The 15,951-nt window shown below is 47.9% G+C and overlaps 1 protein-coding gene across 16 annotated transcripts in view; it reads right to left on the bottom strand.

Annotated features, from left to right (window-relative positions):
• Positions 1-15,951, bottom strand: part of CHST11 (carbohydrate sulfotransferase 11) — a 261,341-nt gene that overhangs the window by 158,734 nt on the left and 86,656 nt on the right. For 5 of the 16 annotated variants that reach the window (XM_055574922.1, XM_055574920.1, XM_055574919.1 and 2 more), the window contains one exon: positions 15,331-15,441. The exons of the other annotated variants lie outside the window; for them this stretch is intronic. The gene's annotated coding sequence lies outside the window, so the exon portion shown is untranslated. The remainder of the gene's footprint in view (positions 1-15,330; positions 15,442-15,951) is intronic. 16 annotated transcript variants of the gene reach the window in all.

A 15,951-nucleotide genomic window follows, 5' to 3' on the forward strand; every position in this document is an offset into this window, starting at 1 on the left:
ACTTGCAGCTCTAATGTGGCTGGCTTAAGTGGCTATGATATTTTATTGGAGTGACAGTACACTTCATTCTTTAGAGACGTCAGCAAATTTTGCCTTTGGTGGATTGGTCCTGATGGAGAACCTCAGATTTAAAGAAATAGGGGGAGAAATTTTTATATATATTATCATATATGCACACAAGTGTATTTATACATTATGAAAGCTGCTCATATAAACTTTATATGTGTATAAACTTTATATGTATGAATGTGTCTGTGCTTTAGCCCACCTAACAAAAAGATCTGCCTTCAGCTGGACACATAAGGCTCTCAGGCTCAATTTCTATAACTGCAAAGGCACAAGGAGGGGTCCCCAGGTGGAGCTAGTGGTAAAGAACCCACCTGCCAATGCAGGAGTCATAAGAGACACGGGTTTGATCCCTGGGTCAGGAAGATCCCCTGGAGGAGGGCATGGCAATCCACTCCAGTATTCTTGCCTGGAGAATCCCATGGACAGAAGAGCCTGGCAGGCTGCAGTCCATGGGGCCACAAAGAGTCAGACATGACTGAGCAACTGAGTGTGCGCGCGCATGCGCGCGCGCGCACACACACCTCCCCCCCCAAGTTTCTCAGGTTTGGACACTGTGGGGCAAGGATCCCAGGGCTCCACTCTGGTTCTGCATGGAGAAAGGTACTGCAATCCACTAGTGATGTCTGCCCCGGTCACACTGAGGAGCGAAGGAAAGTGTGTTTGGTGGTACCTGAATCAGCTCAAAGAATCCTCCAGATAGACCTAGGATTCTGAATAATCATCTGAATCCTAAAGAGAAGAGATTCTAGAACACTCTCCTAAGGCTGATTAGTTCAAACACTCTGAGCATTGAATGATAAAAGCCACATTAATGGGTTCAAAGCTAACATTGCACTGCAGAGAAAAAAAAATGCTGTTTGTGTTGGGACGATCCCTCCTAGACCCACTCCTACAAGCTCCCTGTGAGCAGAGGCCCCCAAGGTACAGTCGAGTCTCTCCTCCTCTGGGACCTGGTGGGACAAGGGAATGGTTTGCCAGCATTTCTGCACAGTGGTTGAGTCACAATAACAATAAGGTTACTTCTGTCCATTAAGAACCCTTCCATAAGGGTCCAAAGTGATTTTTCCATTATGAGCAGCTTTCACTTTATATATGGAGAAGGCAATGGCACCCCACTCCAGTACTCTTGCCTGGAGAATCCCACGGACGGAGGAGGCTGGTAGGCTACAGTCCATGGGGTCACTAGAGTCGGACACGACTGAGCGACTTCACTTTCACTTTTCACTTTCATGCATTGGAGAAGGAAATGGCAACCCACTCCAGTGTTCTTGCCTGGAGAATCCCAGGGACGGGGGAGCCTGGTGGGCTACCGTCTCTGGGGTCGCACAGAGTCGGACACGACTGAAGCGACTTAGCAGCAGCAGCCAGGCTTCTAACCCCCAGGTGGGCGGGTGACATCAGGACCGCACAGCTTCTCCCCTGGGCACTGGCATCCTCATGCATTAACAGCTCCCCACCCCCAGTCCGCTGCCCGCAAACTCCTGGAATACCCATGGCAGAGAGTCTTGTGGCCTGGGGGCATTCTGAGCCACTGGACAATATACAGGAAGCAATTACTGATGTCCTAAAAACAATGAGGGCTGCACACAGTGGTCTCCAGAGACTATTCCAGCTTGGCAGTTGAGAGGCACTTGCAGCTGGTTCTGACTCTCACCACCATGTGCAAACAAGTGCCTCAAGTGGCACCACTGGGGGCCCCTGGAAGTAAAAGACAAATGTCTTACTGGGAGAAAAATAATACATTGCCAAACAATCATTGGTTCCCATTCTGGACAGACCTGGCAGGAAAAGGAAGAGACTTGATGGGGAGTGAATGTGGAAAGGAAACTAGGCTTTAAAAGCCTTGAGCAGTCAGGTGCAAGCAGAACAACGTCATAAAAATAGCAGTTATGTTCTCTGCGCAGCTGCCACACACTGGGCACAGCCACTTGGACTACTTACTATCAGAAGCACTCTCTCATCTAATCCTCTGTCATCCTTGCTTTGTAGGTAAGAAACTGAGACACCCAGAGAGATTCAGTGACTTGCCCAAGGCAACACGCTGGTTAGTCATTTCTTCGGCATAGATGTGTTTCACACATGGCTCCATGCACTGCACCAAACTGGGAGCCATGGAGTGGTTGGGCTGGGATGCGAGTTTCAGCGTCTGGATGCTAGATGTAATACCTCAGTCCGCAAAAGGGAGCCCTGTGATGCTGAACCATGCAGACTCACGCAGGAGACCTACCAGGGGAAATCTAGGCCTCAATCCACCTTGGTGTGTGCCAGTCATTGGAGCTGTAGGGACGAGGGGAGGCTGGAGGGAGCCTGAGTCTTGTTGGAGAGAGTTTCTGGAAGGCAGAGACTCCTTCCTCTGAATCGGCCTTGACCCTGATGCCGCCTCAGTGTCTCCACATAGTAGGACCTCAAATAACTGTTCTGAGAACATACTGCACCCAAGGAGCCAACCCACAAAACCGTTTCTACCAATGGATTCTATTCCATGTAGACAACATGGAAGCCTTCCAGGAAACCCCCAAGATCATCCTCTGCACCAACGCACTTCCTGGAAATGAGGCCAACCTTGACCTGTGAGACCTTGCTTGATCTAGCCCTTGCCTACCTCTCCACTCCATTCCAGCCACCATTCCCCTAATCCGCCAAGTTCATCCCCACCTCTGGGCCTTCATCCTCGGTGTTCCCTCTGCCACAAACACTCCTCCTTAATATTTCACCCATCTCACCCCTTCACATCCGTTAAGTGTCTGCTCCAAAGTCGGCTCTTCAGAGAGGCCTTCCTCAACCATCCCTCCCCAGATAGCTTTCTCATTCTGTTCCCAAACCCTGCATAAATGGCATTCTTCATTACCCCAAATCATATTATTTACCAGACACGAGTTCATTTATAGACAATCTGTCTCCCCCACTGGATTGGAAGCTCTATGAGGGCAGACTGTCCCTACTGGGTTCGCTGCTCTACCTCTGGAGCCAGGAGGGGAGCCTGGCACATAGCAGGTGCTCAGTAAGTATTTGCAAAATGAGTGAATCCATTCATTTGTTGAACATTTACTCTCCCCCAACATTTACTATGACTGCATGAGGCTCTAAGGATACAGAGATTTTAAAGCAAACAAGGCAATGCTCCTACCCCTGTACTCACAGCTGAGAGAGGGAGGTGCCTAGAGGGAGCTGTCTCGGCCGGTCGGTGCTAGCGGAAAGTGCGCCCACTGTGTTCCCGGAGCACCCCCACCCCCACCCCACTGCGTGATACTGAAGAACCACAAGCCCCTGACTCCCTGTGGGGGACCCAAACCTATAATGACATAAGCTCTGCCTTCAGATACATAGCCGTGTCCACTTATAGGAGAGAAGGGTTCCACACCAACCCCACCTGGAGACTCTAACCACACTGTTTCTTCATACTGGGTAGGCGAGGGTTCTGCTTTAAACGTAGTCACCTACACAGAAGCTTAAAACTATTTTTAAATTTTTTCCATTTTTTTAAATGGACACATAGTTTATTTATTTATTTATGCCATACCACATGGCATGTGGGATCTTAGTTCCCAGTTCAGAGATTGAACCTGCCCGCCCCGCTGCATTGAAAGTACAGAGTCTTAACCACTAGACCACCAGGGAAGCCCCAAGTTCCTATATTTTAAGCTGAGATATAACATTAGTCTCAGGTGTACAACATTAAGGATTCGCTATTTTTCTATATTGCAAAATGATCACCCTAATAAGTCAACATTCATCACCACACACAGGTACAGATATTTTTTTTCCTTGATGAGGTCTTTGAAAATCGACTCTCAGCAACTGTCAGTTACGCACTAGAGTATTGTTAACTATTGTTCCCATGCTGCACATGACACTCCCATGACTTGTTTTCTAACTAGAAGGCTGTAGCCTTGGCCCCCGCTTCACTCATTCTGCCCGCCTCCCACCCCCGCCTCTGACAACTAGTTAAGACCATTTCTGAAGAGTCTCCATGAGAGACCCTGGTCCCTGAGCACTTGGGAGGAAGCATGTGTGCGAAGGGAGAGAAGGATGACAGCACAACAGAATTAACTGTGCACTCTTGGGGAGGGGAGCTGGGGGACAGGCATGACAGCCCCGCTTTGCAGGTGAAGGGACCGGGGCCTCCATTTCCAGAAGTCGCATTTGTCTCCAGTCACAAACAGAAGCAGAGGCTTCAAAGGGCCCAGGAAGCCCCTCTGTCAGGCCCACCAGCTGGGCCGGCAGCACTTCTTCCCTTTATTTACAGAGGCCGCTGACAAAGGCGAGAAGCAGAGGGAGGCGCCTTTGAAGTTGGAGACTGAAATATTAATAAGGGACAGTAATTGCATGTCCCGTGACAGGAGGACAGGCCCTGCTGATGCCGGGAAAGGTTCTCCGGGAGCATCAAAGCACTCAGCTCAGCTCTGGGCCCTGTCAAGACCGTCTCCCCCAGGAAGCCTCCTCTGATTGCCACAGCCTGCGCAGATTCAGAATCACAGACACCCAGGAATGTTAGAGGCGAAAGGAAGCTTGGAGATTACAGCCCAGGTCCCTCCTACTCAGATGGCTGGTGTCCTTAAAAGAAAAGGGAAATCTGGACACAGGGACATGAAGAGAAGGAGATGATGGGAAGATAGAACACATAGGGTGAGCTCACGTGACGAGAGAGGCAGACAAGGAGATGCGTCTACAAGCCGAGGACACCATCAACTGCAGCGCCCAGCAGAAGCCAGGAAAGAGGCCAGAAGATTCCCCTTTAGAACCTCCAGAATTTCAGACTTCCAGCCTCCAGAACTGTGGGGGAATAAACTGCAGTTATGTTGAGCCACCTTGTTTTTTTTTTTGTTTTTGATTTTTTAATCTGCAAATTTATTTTTAATTGAAGGATAATTGCTTTACAGTATCGTGTTGGTTTCTGCCAAACATCAACATGAATCAGCCATAGGTATACTTATGTCTCCTCCCTCTTGAACCTCCCTCCCCATGCCACCCCTCTAGGTTGTTCAGTTCAGTCGCTCAGTCGTGTCCGACTCTTTGCGACCCCATGAATCGCAGCACGCCAGGCCTCCCTGTTCATCACCAACTCCCAGAGTTCACTCAGACTCACATCCATCGAGTCAGTGATGCCATCCAGCCATGTCATCCTCTGTCGTCCCCTTCTCCTCCTGCCCCCAATCCCTCCCAGCATCAGAGTCCTTTCCAATGAGTCAACTCTTCGCGTGAGGTGGCCAAAGTATTGGAGTTTCAGCTTTAGCATCAGTCCTTCCAAAGAACACCCAGGATTGATTTTGTTACAGAACCCCAGTTTGAGTTCTGAGTCATACAGCAAGTTCACATTAAGCCACCTCATTTGTAGTAATTTGTTATAGCAGGTCTTGGAAACCAAGCCATCTGAACTCCAGGACCACTCAGAGCCCCGTCTTCCATTCCTCTTATAGTCTCTTCACTGGGGACAACGGAAAGATGGGAGCTTTGAGGCCAGACCTGGCTTCCAACCTCGGCTCCGTCGCTTCCCAGCTGAATCACCTGGGCCAGGTCCCTTGATCTCTCGGAGCCTCTATTTCCCTTCTGTAAAATGGGGCACCGTGTCCTCCTGGGTACTATTGATAACATACGTAACTCACTTGCGCAGACAGAAGATACAGAAAAGCAATGGGCTGATGCTACTACAACTCCTGTTTCTGAGAGTTCGTTTCTGTCTGTCCAGAGCTCACTCCAGGATCATCCTCCACCCCTATCAAGTGTTTCAGGGTCTGCCTCTGGGAGCGCTTCCCTCATCCCCAGACTCGGTAATCCCTTCTCCCAGAGGACAGGGCTTCTCTCCCACACCATGGGCTGGAAGAGGGTCCAGAGCCCCCTCCATTCCCCCAAGAGCAGCAGGGAGGCTGGACCTCCCAGGAGACTTCCTTTGTGAGCCTGCCAGCACCCAACCTGTTGCTTTTAAGGACAGGCCCCTTGCCAACTCCGTCTGCCTTGGGGACAAGCTGTTTAATGGAGCGAGAGTTGGCTCCAGGGAAGACAATGAATTTTAATGCTTCCGGACACAGCAATCAGACAGAAGCCTACCTTCCAGGCAAGGCCAGTAGGGGCTTCAAAATCTTGTGGCCCAACCCCCACCTCGTCACCTGAGCACGGGGCGGCTGGGAGACTGGTCTCAGGTCCCATGGCTGGTTAGTAGCAGTAAGTGCCTAAACCAGCACCCGCTATGGCTCTCAGTCCTGAGTCTCTGAGCAGGGTCTTTTATAAAAGTTAAAAATATGCAAAGGAAGACAGGAAGTGAGGGGGAAAGAGGAAAGGGGAAAGGTGTGTGTGCCTTTAGTCTAGAAAACCAGTGCGACTTTTCCCTGGGTTATTCTAGACTCGTGGAATTTAACCCATGAGTCTGAACAGTGAAAACTCTATTATCAAAATATATTTCCCACTCCTAGGGGTCAAGTCCACCTTACCCCACTAATCTGCACTGCCCATTCTTTCCACACTCACTCCTTTCATAGGGTCCAAAGAAAAGGGAGGGGGATAATCCTGACATAATGAGATCAAAGGAACAGGGTCTCCTGGCCTCCCCCATGGAGCAAACCACAAGGTGAGCAGAACCTCGGTTGTTACCCACCTCCCTGTCATGGCTGGGACTGGAGTCTCCTACGCCATGTGGTTGGCATTAACAAAATTCACTGGGGGTGAACCTGAGAAGGCCCCACGGTGACACTGAACACATACGCCTGACACAGGGCTGAATGAACAAAGGAACTGATGCCTGAGAGGGGCCAATGACTTCACAAGCTTAGAAACTGGTTTTCCAATAGCTCAGTAACCCACCTCCCCATCCAACCTGGGCAGTCTCAGGTCCCTTTTTCTCCTACCTCTGGATGAGAAAACAACGCCAGTATAATTAACCGGCTCAGGGTCTGCCGGTCGGGTCTCGGCTCAAGCCCCTGTGAACTCAAAGAGCGAGCTCTGTGGGGCCAGCAGAGGAGGGTCCTCCAATGGCAGCTGGTTCCAACTGGACTGTAAGTCATGGCAGTCTCTCTTCAAAGAAAACCTCGGCCAGAAGGGCCAGTGTCAAACACATATTAAAGCCAAGCTGTTGTGATGAGGAGAAACTGCTCACCTCCCCCTCCTCCATCCTTCCCAGCCCCTGAGATGCCTCTGTGGAGTCCAACTTCCCTGACACCTGCATGGAAATGTCTCGTCTCGTCTCATGCTGCAGACACAACAGAAGGCTAGAGCAAGGGACACACCCTCAGTCATTGCCGGAAGCAATGGTGGCAACACCAGAGTCCATGCATCCTTGCTCACAGTCCATTCTCATCCCCAGTCACTCCACCTACCACTGGCCAGCCACATCCACCAAGACAGGCACTTCCTCAACAGACATGGTCCCTCCCTGGTGTCTAGGATCGGGAGGCTGTCTGGGTGCTATATCTGCAAGGCATTCAAAAGTGACTGTTGAATGAATGAACGAACGCCCAGCTGATCAAGTTTCCAGCTCCCCCTGTACCCCTCACAGCACCCAGACAGCCTCCCTACCCCGGACAGCCGGGAGAGTGTCAGTTTCATACATTATAATGCAAGCCACCGACTGACAACTGTCAGCAGAGCATGGAAGGAGACCACCAGCCCACTTGAGAATCAAAACACCCAAGTGCTGTCCACACCCAAATCTTCGACAGCTTCAGTCCCCCGCCACCTCCCCCTTTCTTTCCCACAGCCTCACATGAAGCTATAGACTCTATTACTAGTCTGCAAATGGCTATCAAACCCACACGGCAGGGTTAAAAATACTCTTCACACTTGGTAAGCCTCCCCACCATTAAATCACCTGAAGGAATGTGACAGCTATAATGAGCAAAACACGTAAACCCAGCCTTTTCACAGAGAGGGTGCCCATCTAAGTTAAGATGGCACAGTGCAAGCCAGAAAAGAGGGGGTGAGGTTGTGTCATTTCTTCTTGCAAGACCTCAAAGTGATTGAAATTGGATGGTTCCAGCAACATGAGCCAGGCTTTCGTCAAGTGAAGAAGTTGAACTATTCCTAACAATCTATAACCAGTGGAGGTGTACAAAAGCAAGTAGATACAACATATAAGACCGGCCAACCTCCTTGCATCCCACCCTATGGAATTGTGCTGTCAGCATCTGAACATTTTAATACTGAATGTGCGGGTCTATGCGGTGTCAGCCTAATCCCAGCACACCTCCTCTGGGTCTTCAAGTGAAAATAGATTTGTGCAGCATGCAACTGTGTGTTAGTTTTTCCTGTTGAAAGCCTATTAGGGAAACCATGTGCGTAAAACTGGAAACTGCTTTCCTCACTTCATAGAGTCATCCTCCATCTGGAAGGAAAAGCTAGTGAATCCCAATCCTCACTTTAAGATGGTAGAGTAAGTCACCTTTGAAATAAGTTAAGAGCCTGAAAATTGCTGAGGTATAACCTACCATGTGCGTCAGATGGGAATTGTCAGCACTCACCTTATTTTCCTCTTTATCCTGACTATTAGAAGGATGAAGGAAGTAAGAGCAGGCCTTAGAAAAGTCCTAGGCAGAAAGTTAAATGGTGGCCGGCCGGCCAACACGAAACACACTACCACCATCTCATGGGAATTGCAGTGGCTGGTCATCCAGACGAGGGCAGTGACATTATTTAAGTAGCCTGAAGCTGTCTGCCAGCCCCACCCTGTGACTGGCCATATCACCATCACCAGAACAAGAAGGGGTCTGTTAGCCCATTTTTGTTCCCCACTCTGAACTCAAGTGGGGAAGAGTCTTTGACCATAGCAACGCATCGATGTTTGCAATGTACTATCAGCCACACTGGCAAGACAGAGGCCATTCCATCCAAGACTTCCATAGAGCTGCTGCTAAGTCACTTCAGTCATGTCCGACTCTGTGCGACCCCACAGACAGCAGCCTACAAGGCTCTCGTCCATGGGATTCTCCAGGCAAGAACACTGGAGTGGGTTGCCATTTCCTTCTCCAATGCATGAAAGTAGAAAGTGAAAGTGAAGTCTCTCAGTTGTGCCCAACTCTTCACAACCCCATGGACTGCAGCCTACCAGGCTCCTCCGCCCATGGATTTTCCAGGCAAGAGGACTGGAGTGGGTCACCAGTGCCTTCTCCGTCCCATAGAGCAAGGATCAGCAAACAATGGCCCACAGACCAAACACTTCCTGCTGCCTACTTTGGTAAATATGTAGTTTTATTGAAAGACAGCCATGCCCATTCATTGACTTATCACCCATCGATGATTTCACTCTACAACTGCACAGCTGAGAAGCTGTGTCAGACAACATACGGCTTACAAAGCCTAAGATGTTTACTACCTGACCCTTTAAGAAGTGTGCCAGATCCTGCTTTAGAAGAATTAGGCAATGCTCATAGCAGAGTGAAAGGACAAGGTATTTTCCATTCTCCATAAAGAAAGGTCAAAATAGTTGGCTGATGACAGATTCCCCAGATGCTGATCCCTAACTTAAAGCAATTCTGCCTTTATAACAACAGGATGGACCTACTGAGAGGATGCCAGCCAACCCAGGAAAAGCACCATAAATAACAAAGAATCAATACTGCTCCTTGACTGTGGTTATAGGTTCCACCCTGGAAAAGCCCCAAAAGGCTGATAGCTCCACCAATGTTGGCCTGGAACAAAGAGGTAAAGTAGGGATCAACTCTTGACTCCAGATCAACTTTGCAATCTGCTGAAAAATCACAGCTTCTATGAACCTCCGTTCTTCTAGACGTTTCCTCCAGTTAAAATGAGTCTTCACTGCAAAGCACTGCCTGGTCTCCAAGCCCTTCAGCATTCTCACGTTCAGTGGATACACAGCAGAGCCCAGGCTCATGTGCAGTCCTCTTGAGCAGACTCATCTTCTCCTGTCTCTTCTCTCTCTGACTTTGCTTACTCTCTTGGGGCTTCTAACGAGTTAGAACCAATAAATCACTTGTAATCTTTTGTTTTTTAAAGGAACTGACACCTGGATATAAAATCTGCAAAAATCCTGAAGATGATACAGGAATATCCCTTAGTTCCTGCCTTTCTCCGCCACCACCCCCCGCCCCCGCAAGAGTAACTCCAGTGTTGGCATTTTCCTTTATATTTTCTACCTGCCAGAGGACAGTGACGACTCTGGACTCTGATGGGAGCAATCCGCTGGGAGAATATGTAAAGGAGGAAGCTGGTCCCCTACGGAAGGAATTTGTCCACAGGCACCCCACATCTCATTCTCTCCACTTCACTCCAGCCATAGCTGGTTCCCACCCCAAACCCACGTAGGACTTCAGTGCAAATCAAGTGCAGTAGAAGCACTTGTTTTTTCTTCTGGATGTGTTTTATTACAGTTGTGTTTTGACGATCTGCACATATCTCCTTTCTTCCCACCTCATTTATCACTCGGGTTGAGATCTGTTTGGTCGAGAAAACCAACTGTTCTACTGTGAAGGACAAGGTCAGTTTATGATGTCTGGAGTGGTATCCAGAGATGGAAGAAGGCAGGGGAGAACTTTATAATTTGATGATAAAGGGACTAGTTCATTTTGCTCTGAAGTTTGAGAAATAACTCATTCTGCTTAAAAAGTCTTGCCCTTATGGATACTCCTGGCTGCCCATCCGAGAGCTATCCCTTATCACTGACAGATGGCTACCTGTGTTCAGAGAGGCACGGGACCCGGCTCCACGGAATGACACAACAATGGTCATTTACAGCATGCCCACACCCCCATGTTCTCTCTTGTCTGCCTCTCCTGTAGCTGGAAAAGATCATGTGACCCTATTCAGGACAAGGAGGAGAGAGAAGACCCCTGGGAGGCACTCAGAGCAGAACCTGGTACCGTAAATCGTCAATCAATTTTAGGGGTTATTATTTTCATCATTATTACTATTTTAATTTTAATAAAAACCTCTCCCTCCCTTTTCTCTCTTCCTCCTTTACCCTCTGTCCCTCCAGTAGTGAGCTGGGGCTGGTTTGTACCAGATCACAAGAGCTGATCATGTGTGTCTCTACCCATCACTGAGTTTGTAGCTTGAAATCGGCCACTTTGGGAATACTTGCACTGTGGAAATTGACACAAGCTACAGATCAGGACCTCTTTCCCCCAGAGAGCTAACAGTTAAACATTTACCAGCATACCACTTAAACCAACCTCCTTTTCCTCCTCCTTCCAACAATGTACTTCCTCATAAACCACTGGTACCTGCTGTATGTGGGGCATTATGTTAGGTTCTCCTTGAGAACTCTCAAAGGTAATTACATCATTGCCCTGCTTTCAGTGAATTTAAAATTATACAATAAATTGTATGAATTAAGATACATTTGGCTACACACAGCAGAAATCTCAACCGGCAATGGTTCATTCTTAAATGGAGGGAGTCTAGAGTCTGCGGGGACACACGTCTAGCTGACCAGCAGGGTCATTAATGATCCCAACATTATCAACTTTCCCCCTCCTGTTCATTGTTGCATGTGTACAGGAGAGCTGCTGCAGTTCCAGGTATCAAGCCTGTGTTCAAAAGCAAGAAACAGAGGCAAATGGCTTTGTTCTTTTTATCCAGGAACATAATCATTTCATCATCAAAACAACTTCATGAGGTAGTTACTAATCTCATTTTACAGATAGGCAAACTGAAGCCCCTAAAGATGAATTAACTTGCTCAAAGCCACACAGACTGAGCAGCCAGAACACAAACCCAAACATTCTGACTTCTGGTGTGCATTCACATATACCACTAACTAGAGAAGCCAGCAGTTGGGAGCAAAAGCACACGATCTACCGCTTAACTATCTGCTTTCGATGGTTCTCCACTGCTGCCTGCATTTCTCTTTCAATCCAATGATTTTCTGTTGCTCAGGAATGGAAATCCTGTTTGCTCATTCTTCTATGACCCCCAACTCCAATCATAGGCATAATATCAGGTGCTTCCATTTGTTAACTGATATGCACCCATCTCAGCTCTAACACTATCCAACCTGAACGGAAAAACTTGCTGTTCCAGGCGCCAGCAGGCCTGCGTTTGGCTCCTTCCTGTGCTAATTACCTACTTGAAAACCTGAAGACTCGGGCTCCCATCCACTTGGCAATTAGACCATCTCCCTGGCCCATCTGCCTGTAACTGCACACCCCCTTTGCTGGGGCCACATTTTTTTCACGGTAACCGCCACTTAGGAAGATTTTACAGTTTGTACTGTTTCAATTTATTCCCCATCACAGAAAATCCCAACTCCAATGGCATCCCCACCACAAACTATACTCCTTAGACGCAGCAGGAGAAAAAACAAAATCAGTATTTGTGCTACAGTGGACAGAAGACTTCAGTCCTTCATTAGTAACAAAGTTTTCAGCAGAAAAAGTAAGTTCTCTACTTGGTTGCTCTGGTGTCTTTATGACATATGCCAGCTTCGGAAATCCTGATCTGCAGAGAAAGGCCTCTATCTGGTTTGGAAATCAAAGCACCAGTTACCTAGCGCTTTAAAGGATGATGCTCTTAGTAAAGGTACCACCTGGGGCTGTATTTGTCATGGCAAATTTGGCCTCAATGCCAGAGCAAGTGCCAGCTACCCAAAGGGAACATAGCTGATCTGACCACCACTCCTCTCTGGACTTTTTGTTTTGCTTTGTTTTGGGTTTTTTTCAGGAGAGAAAAGAAGCGGTTAGACCGAAGCAGCTGCAAGAGCTTCACATGATGGAACTGCTCCCCATCCTGGAAAGAAAGGTCTCCATGTGCTGCACCCACCTCTTTCTGTGATGGCCTTTCAATTGCTTTTTTCAATACGCACTGACGCAAAACCCAAGCTTTCTAAATGGGCACCCTGGGTGGCTCAGAGCATCTCCACTATTCCAGCCAAGAAGACCTTGGGAAGCAAGGCTAAACTTTTCACTACCCTTGATCGATTGGAACGAATAAGAAACTAAAACTGAGCACATACAGTCCCATGACCTTGGGTATATCATATGTGGCTTCTTCTCATGAAGAAAATGGGTAAGTGCAAGCTTGGGCTCTGGAGCCAGAATATCTGGGTTCGAATCCTGGCTCTGTCACTTACCAAATATACTCTTGAACTAGTTACTTAACTGGGTTTCACCATCTTGAGTTCTTGCATCTACCCTCAGAACACTCTTGAAAGGAGTAAATCGTAATTTTACACACCAAATACTCACAAGAGACCTGACACACAGTTTTGTTTGTAATTAAGGTTACTCATTATTATCTGCCTCCCTAGATTCTTGGGAGAACTATGAAAAAAATTCTACATAGAACACAGAGTTTCCATTCAATAAATAGTAGTTTCCCTCTTCTCCCCAAAAAAGAGTATATTAATATCTATTTGTTCTATATTTAAGCACAGGTTTCTAGATTTTCAATCAATCAACAAGCATGTGCCCAGCAGAGAGACAAGGACTGCTATTCTCCAAAGCCTGACTCAAGGTGGTTTTTCTTCCTCCAGCCTTCATCAGAACACAGTCCACATTCATTCAGCGAAGGAAACCTGGACCAGCTCCGCAAAGGAACGCTGAGATGATGGATCTGTTCCAAAGGTCACAACACCAGAGCTCTGCAGAGTCGGGAGACGGCCCCCTTCCCTCAAGGGGCCAGCGGCTCACAGTCCGTAACCTCTCATGCACAACACGGCAGAGAAGTTACGGTGGCAAGAAGCTGATTCCTTTGTCCAGTCTCTAACAAAACTCACCTCGGTCCTTTTCCTCTTTCACCCTGCAGGGTAACAGCAAGGATGCTCAGCCAGGATTTGTGTCCTGCGCCAGGGAGTCCCAATTTCCCCAGAGACCATCCAAACAAGAAGGACCGTGTACCACTGCCACCCCCTCCCACTTCTCAAAACAAGGACTCTTCGTCGGAATCTAAAAATCAGCACTTCCCCAGCCTCTGGCCACAGGGCAAAACGATGGCACACTTCTATACAGCCTGGCTGCTGTGAAAAGGCCAGCATCTATCCCGTATGAACTTACTGTGATGATTCAGAGAGGGTTACAAAGGCCTGTGTTATTATTTTGAGAAACCAAAAGGAAGTACCTCATTTGTTATCTCCAGGGAAGGGCTCTGACCACCGCAGTCCATCACTTCAGCTCAGACTCCTGATTCCTACAACAGCAGAACAAATTTTCTCCTCTCCCCACCACCACCCCAAACTGTCCATTTCTCTATGCTGACACAGGGCACATGCCCAACAGTTTACACTTCTCTCCAATATCTTTAACTCTGCTCATTACCATCTGAGAAACTAACCCAGAGAGGCTAACTGGCCAGCACCTTCTTCAGAGTCAGGAGTGTTCTCTTCAGAAATCCTACATATGGGCACGAATAAGCTCTTATCATACCTCTCAACTGACACCCATAGTTAAGCGAGAAGAAGATCAATTACGGCCCAGGTGAGTGGAATATGATGGTCACTGGTGGGGGGCGGCGGGGTGTGTGTGGCAGTGAGGAAAGTTATCAGGTGACTTCACTGACGGTCACTGTGCATTTCCATGTGGCCACAGACAGAAAGGACATCAGGCAGGATTCAACCAGATGCATTAAATTTCCCTCAATTTACACTTTGGGACTCCTGCAAGATTAGACCAATTCCAAGGTAGGGAGGAGGCGGGTGGGGGGAAAAGACCACATTCTGCTACAGAAAAATTTTAAAGCCCTTGAAGGTGAGAAGAGAGCACCATGCCCCTGCCCCCATCCAGGAACAAAGGAAAATACATGAGCTATGACGTATTGACAAGAACACCTGTCTGGCTCAGGTAAAAACTGGAAACACTCCTAGAGTCACAATCCCCTGCCCAGCCCACCCCCCCGCCCCCATCTTTGTCCCTGAGGGGCTCCCTCAGAGGCTGGGGGCTCTGGTCAACTGTTCTATAAGGCAACGACCCTTCTACAACCCTAAAACTTTCTCAGGGGAGCTTACATCACCCCGGACCATTTTCATTGCCACTGGATCTGAGGAGTGAATTTATTTTTTGAATGAATAATGAAGCCACACAGTACCTGAAAATCCCAAAAGGCGTGAAAAGATACCAAGGATGAAAGTACACCCTCCCTCCTCCCCTCCACCCACGCTCGGCTATTCAAAAGTATTCAGGGAACATACACTGCGTGCTGGAACACCATGCTTCCGGGCCCTGGGCTGCTGTATATAATTTTATATAATTACTGGTACCAGTTTTCTGTGCATCTTCCTCCAAAAGGTCTGTGCTTACATTGGCGGGTGGGTCCACGTGCTAGTATGTGTGGGTTTTTTTTTTAAATATTCTGGTGAAGTTGCTGTGTTTAGTCACTAAGTCATACCTCTTTTGCCTCTCCCAGGACTGTAGCCTGCCAGGCTCCTCTGTCCATGAGATTTTCCAGACAAGACTGTTGGAGAGGGTTGTCATTTCCTCCTATTCTGGTAAAGGAGACCTAATATAAAATTGACCATTTTAATCGTTTTTAAGAACACAGTCCAAGGCATCTAAGCACACCCACATTGTTGTGCAACCTTCACCATGATCCATCTGCAGAATTTTCTCACCTTCCCAAGCTGAAACTTGGGAAGTCTATTAGACACTAACTCCCGATTTCCTCCTCCTTCCCTCACCAGCCCCTGGCAACCAACACTCTATGTACTGTCTGTACGAATCTGACTACTCCAAGTACTTCATAGCAGGGGAATTAAACAGTGTCTACCCTTTTGTAACTGACATTTCGTTTATCGTAATGCCTTCAAGATTCATCCATGCTTAGCACATGCCAGAACTTCCTCCCTCTTAAAGGGTAAATACTATTCCATTACACCCAGATACACCACATTTTGCTTATCCATTCGTCAATGGACAGTTGGGTTGTCTTCAAGATTTGGCTGTTATATATAATGCGGCTATAAATGTTGGTGTACAAATATCTGTTTGAGTCCCTGCTTTCAATTCTTTT

This window comes from Bubalus kerabau, chromosome 1, assembly GCF_029407905.1.
Source record: "Bubalus kerabau isolate K-KA32 ecotype Philippines breed swamp buffalo chromosome 1, PCC_UOA_SB_1v2, whole genome shotgun sequence".
Taxonomy (NCBI): Eukaryota; Metazoa; Chordata; class Mammalia; order Artiodactyla; family Bovidae; genus Bubalus; species Bubalus kerabau.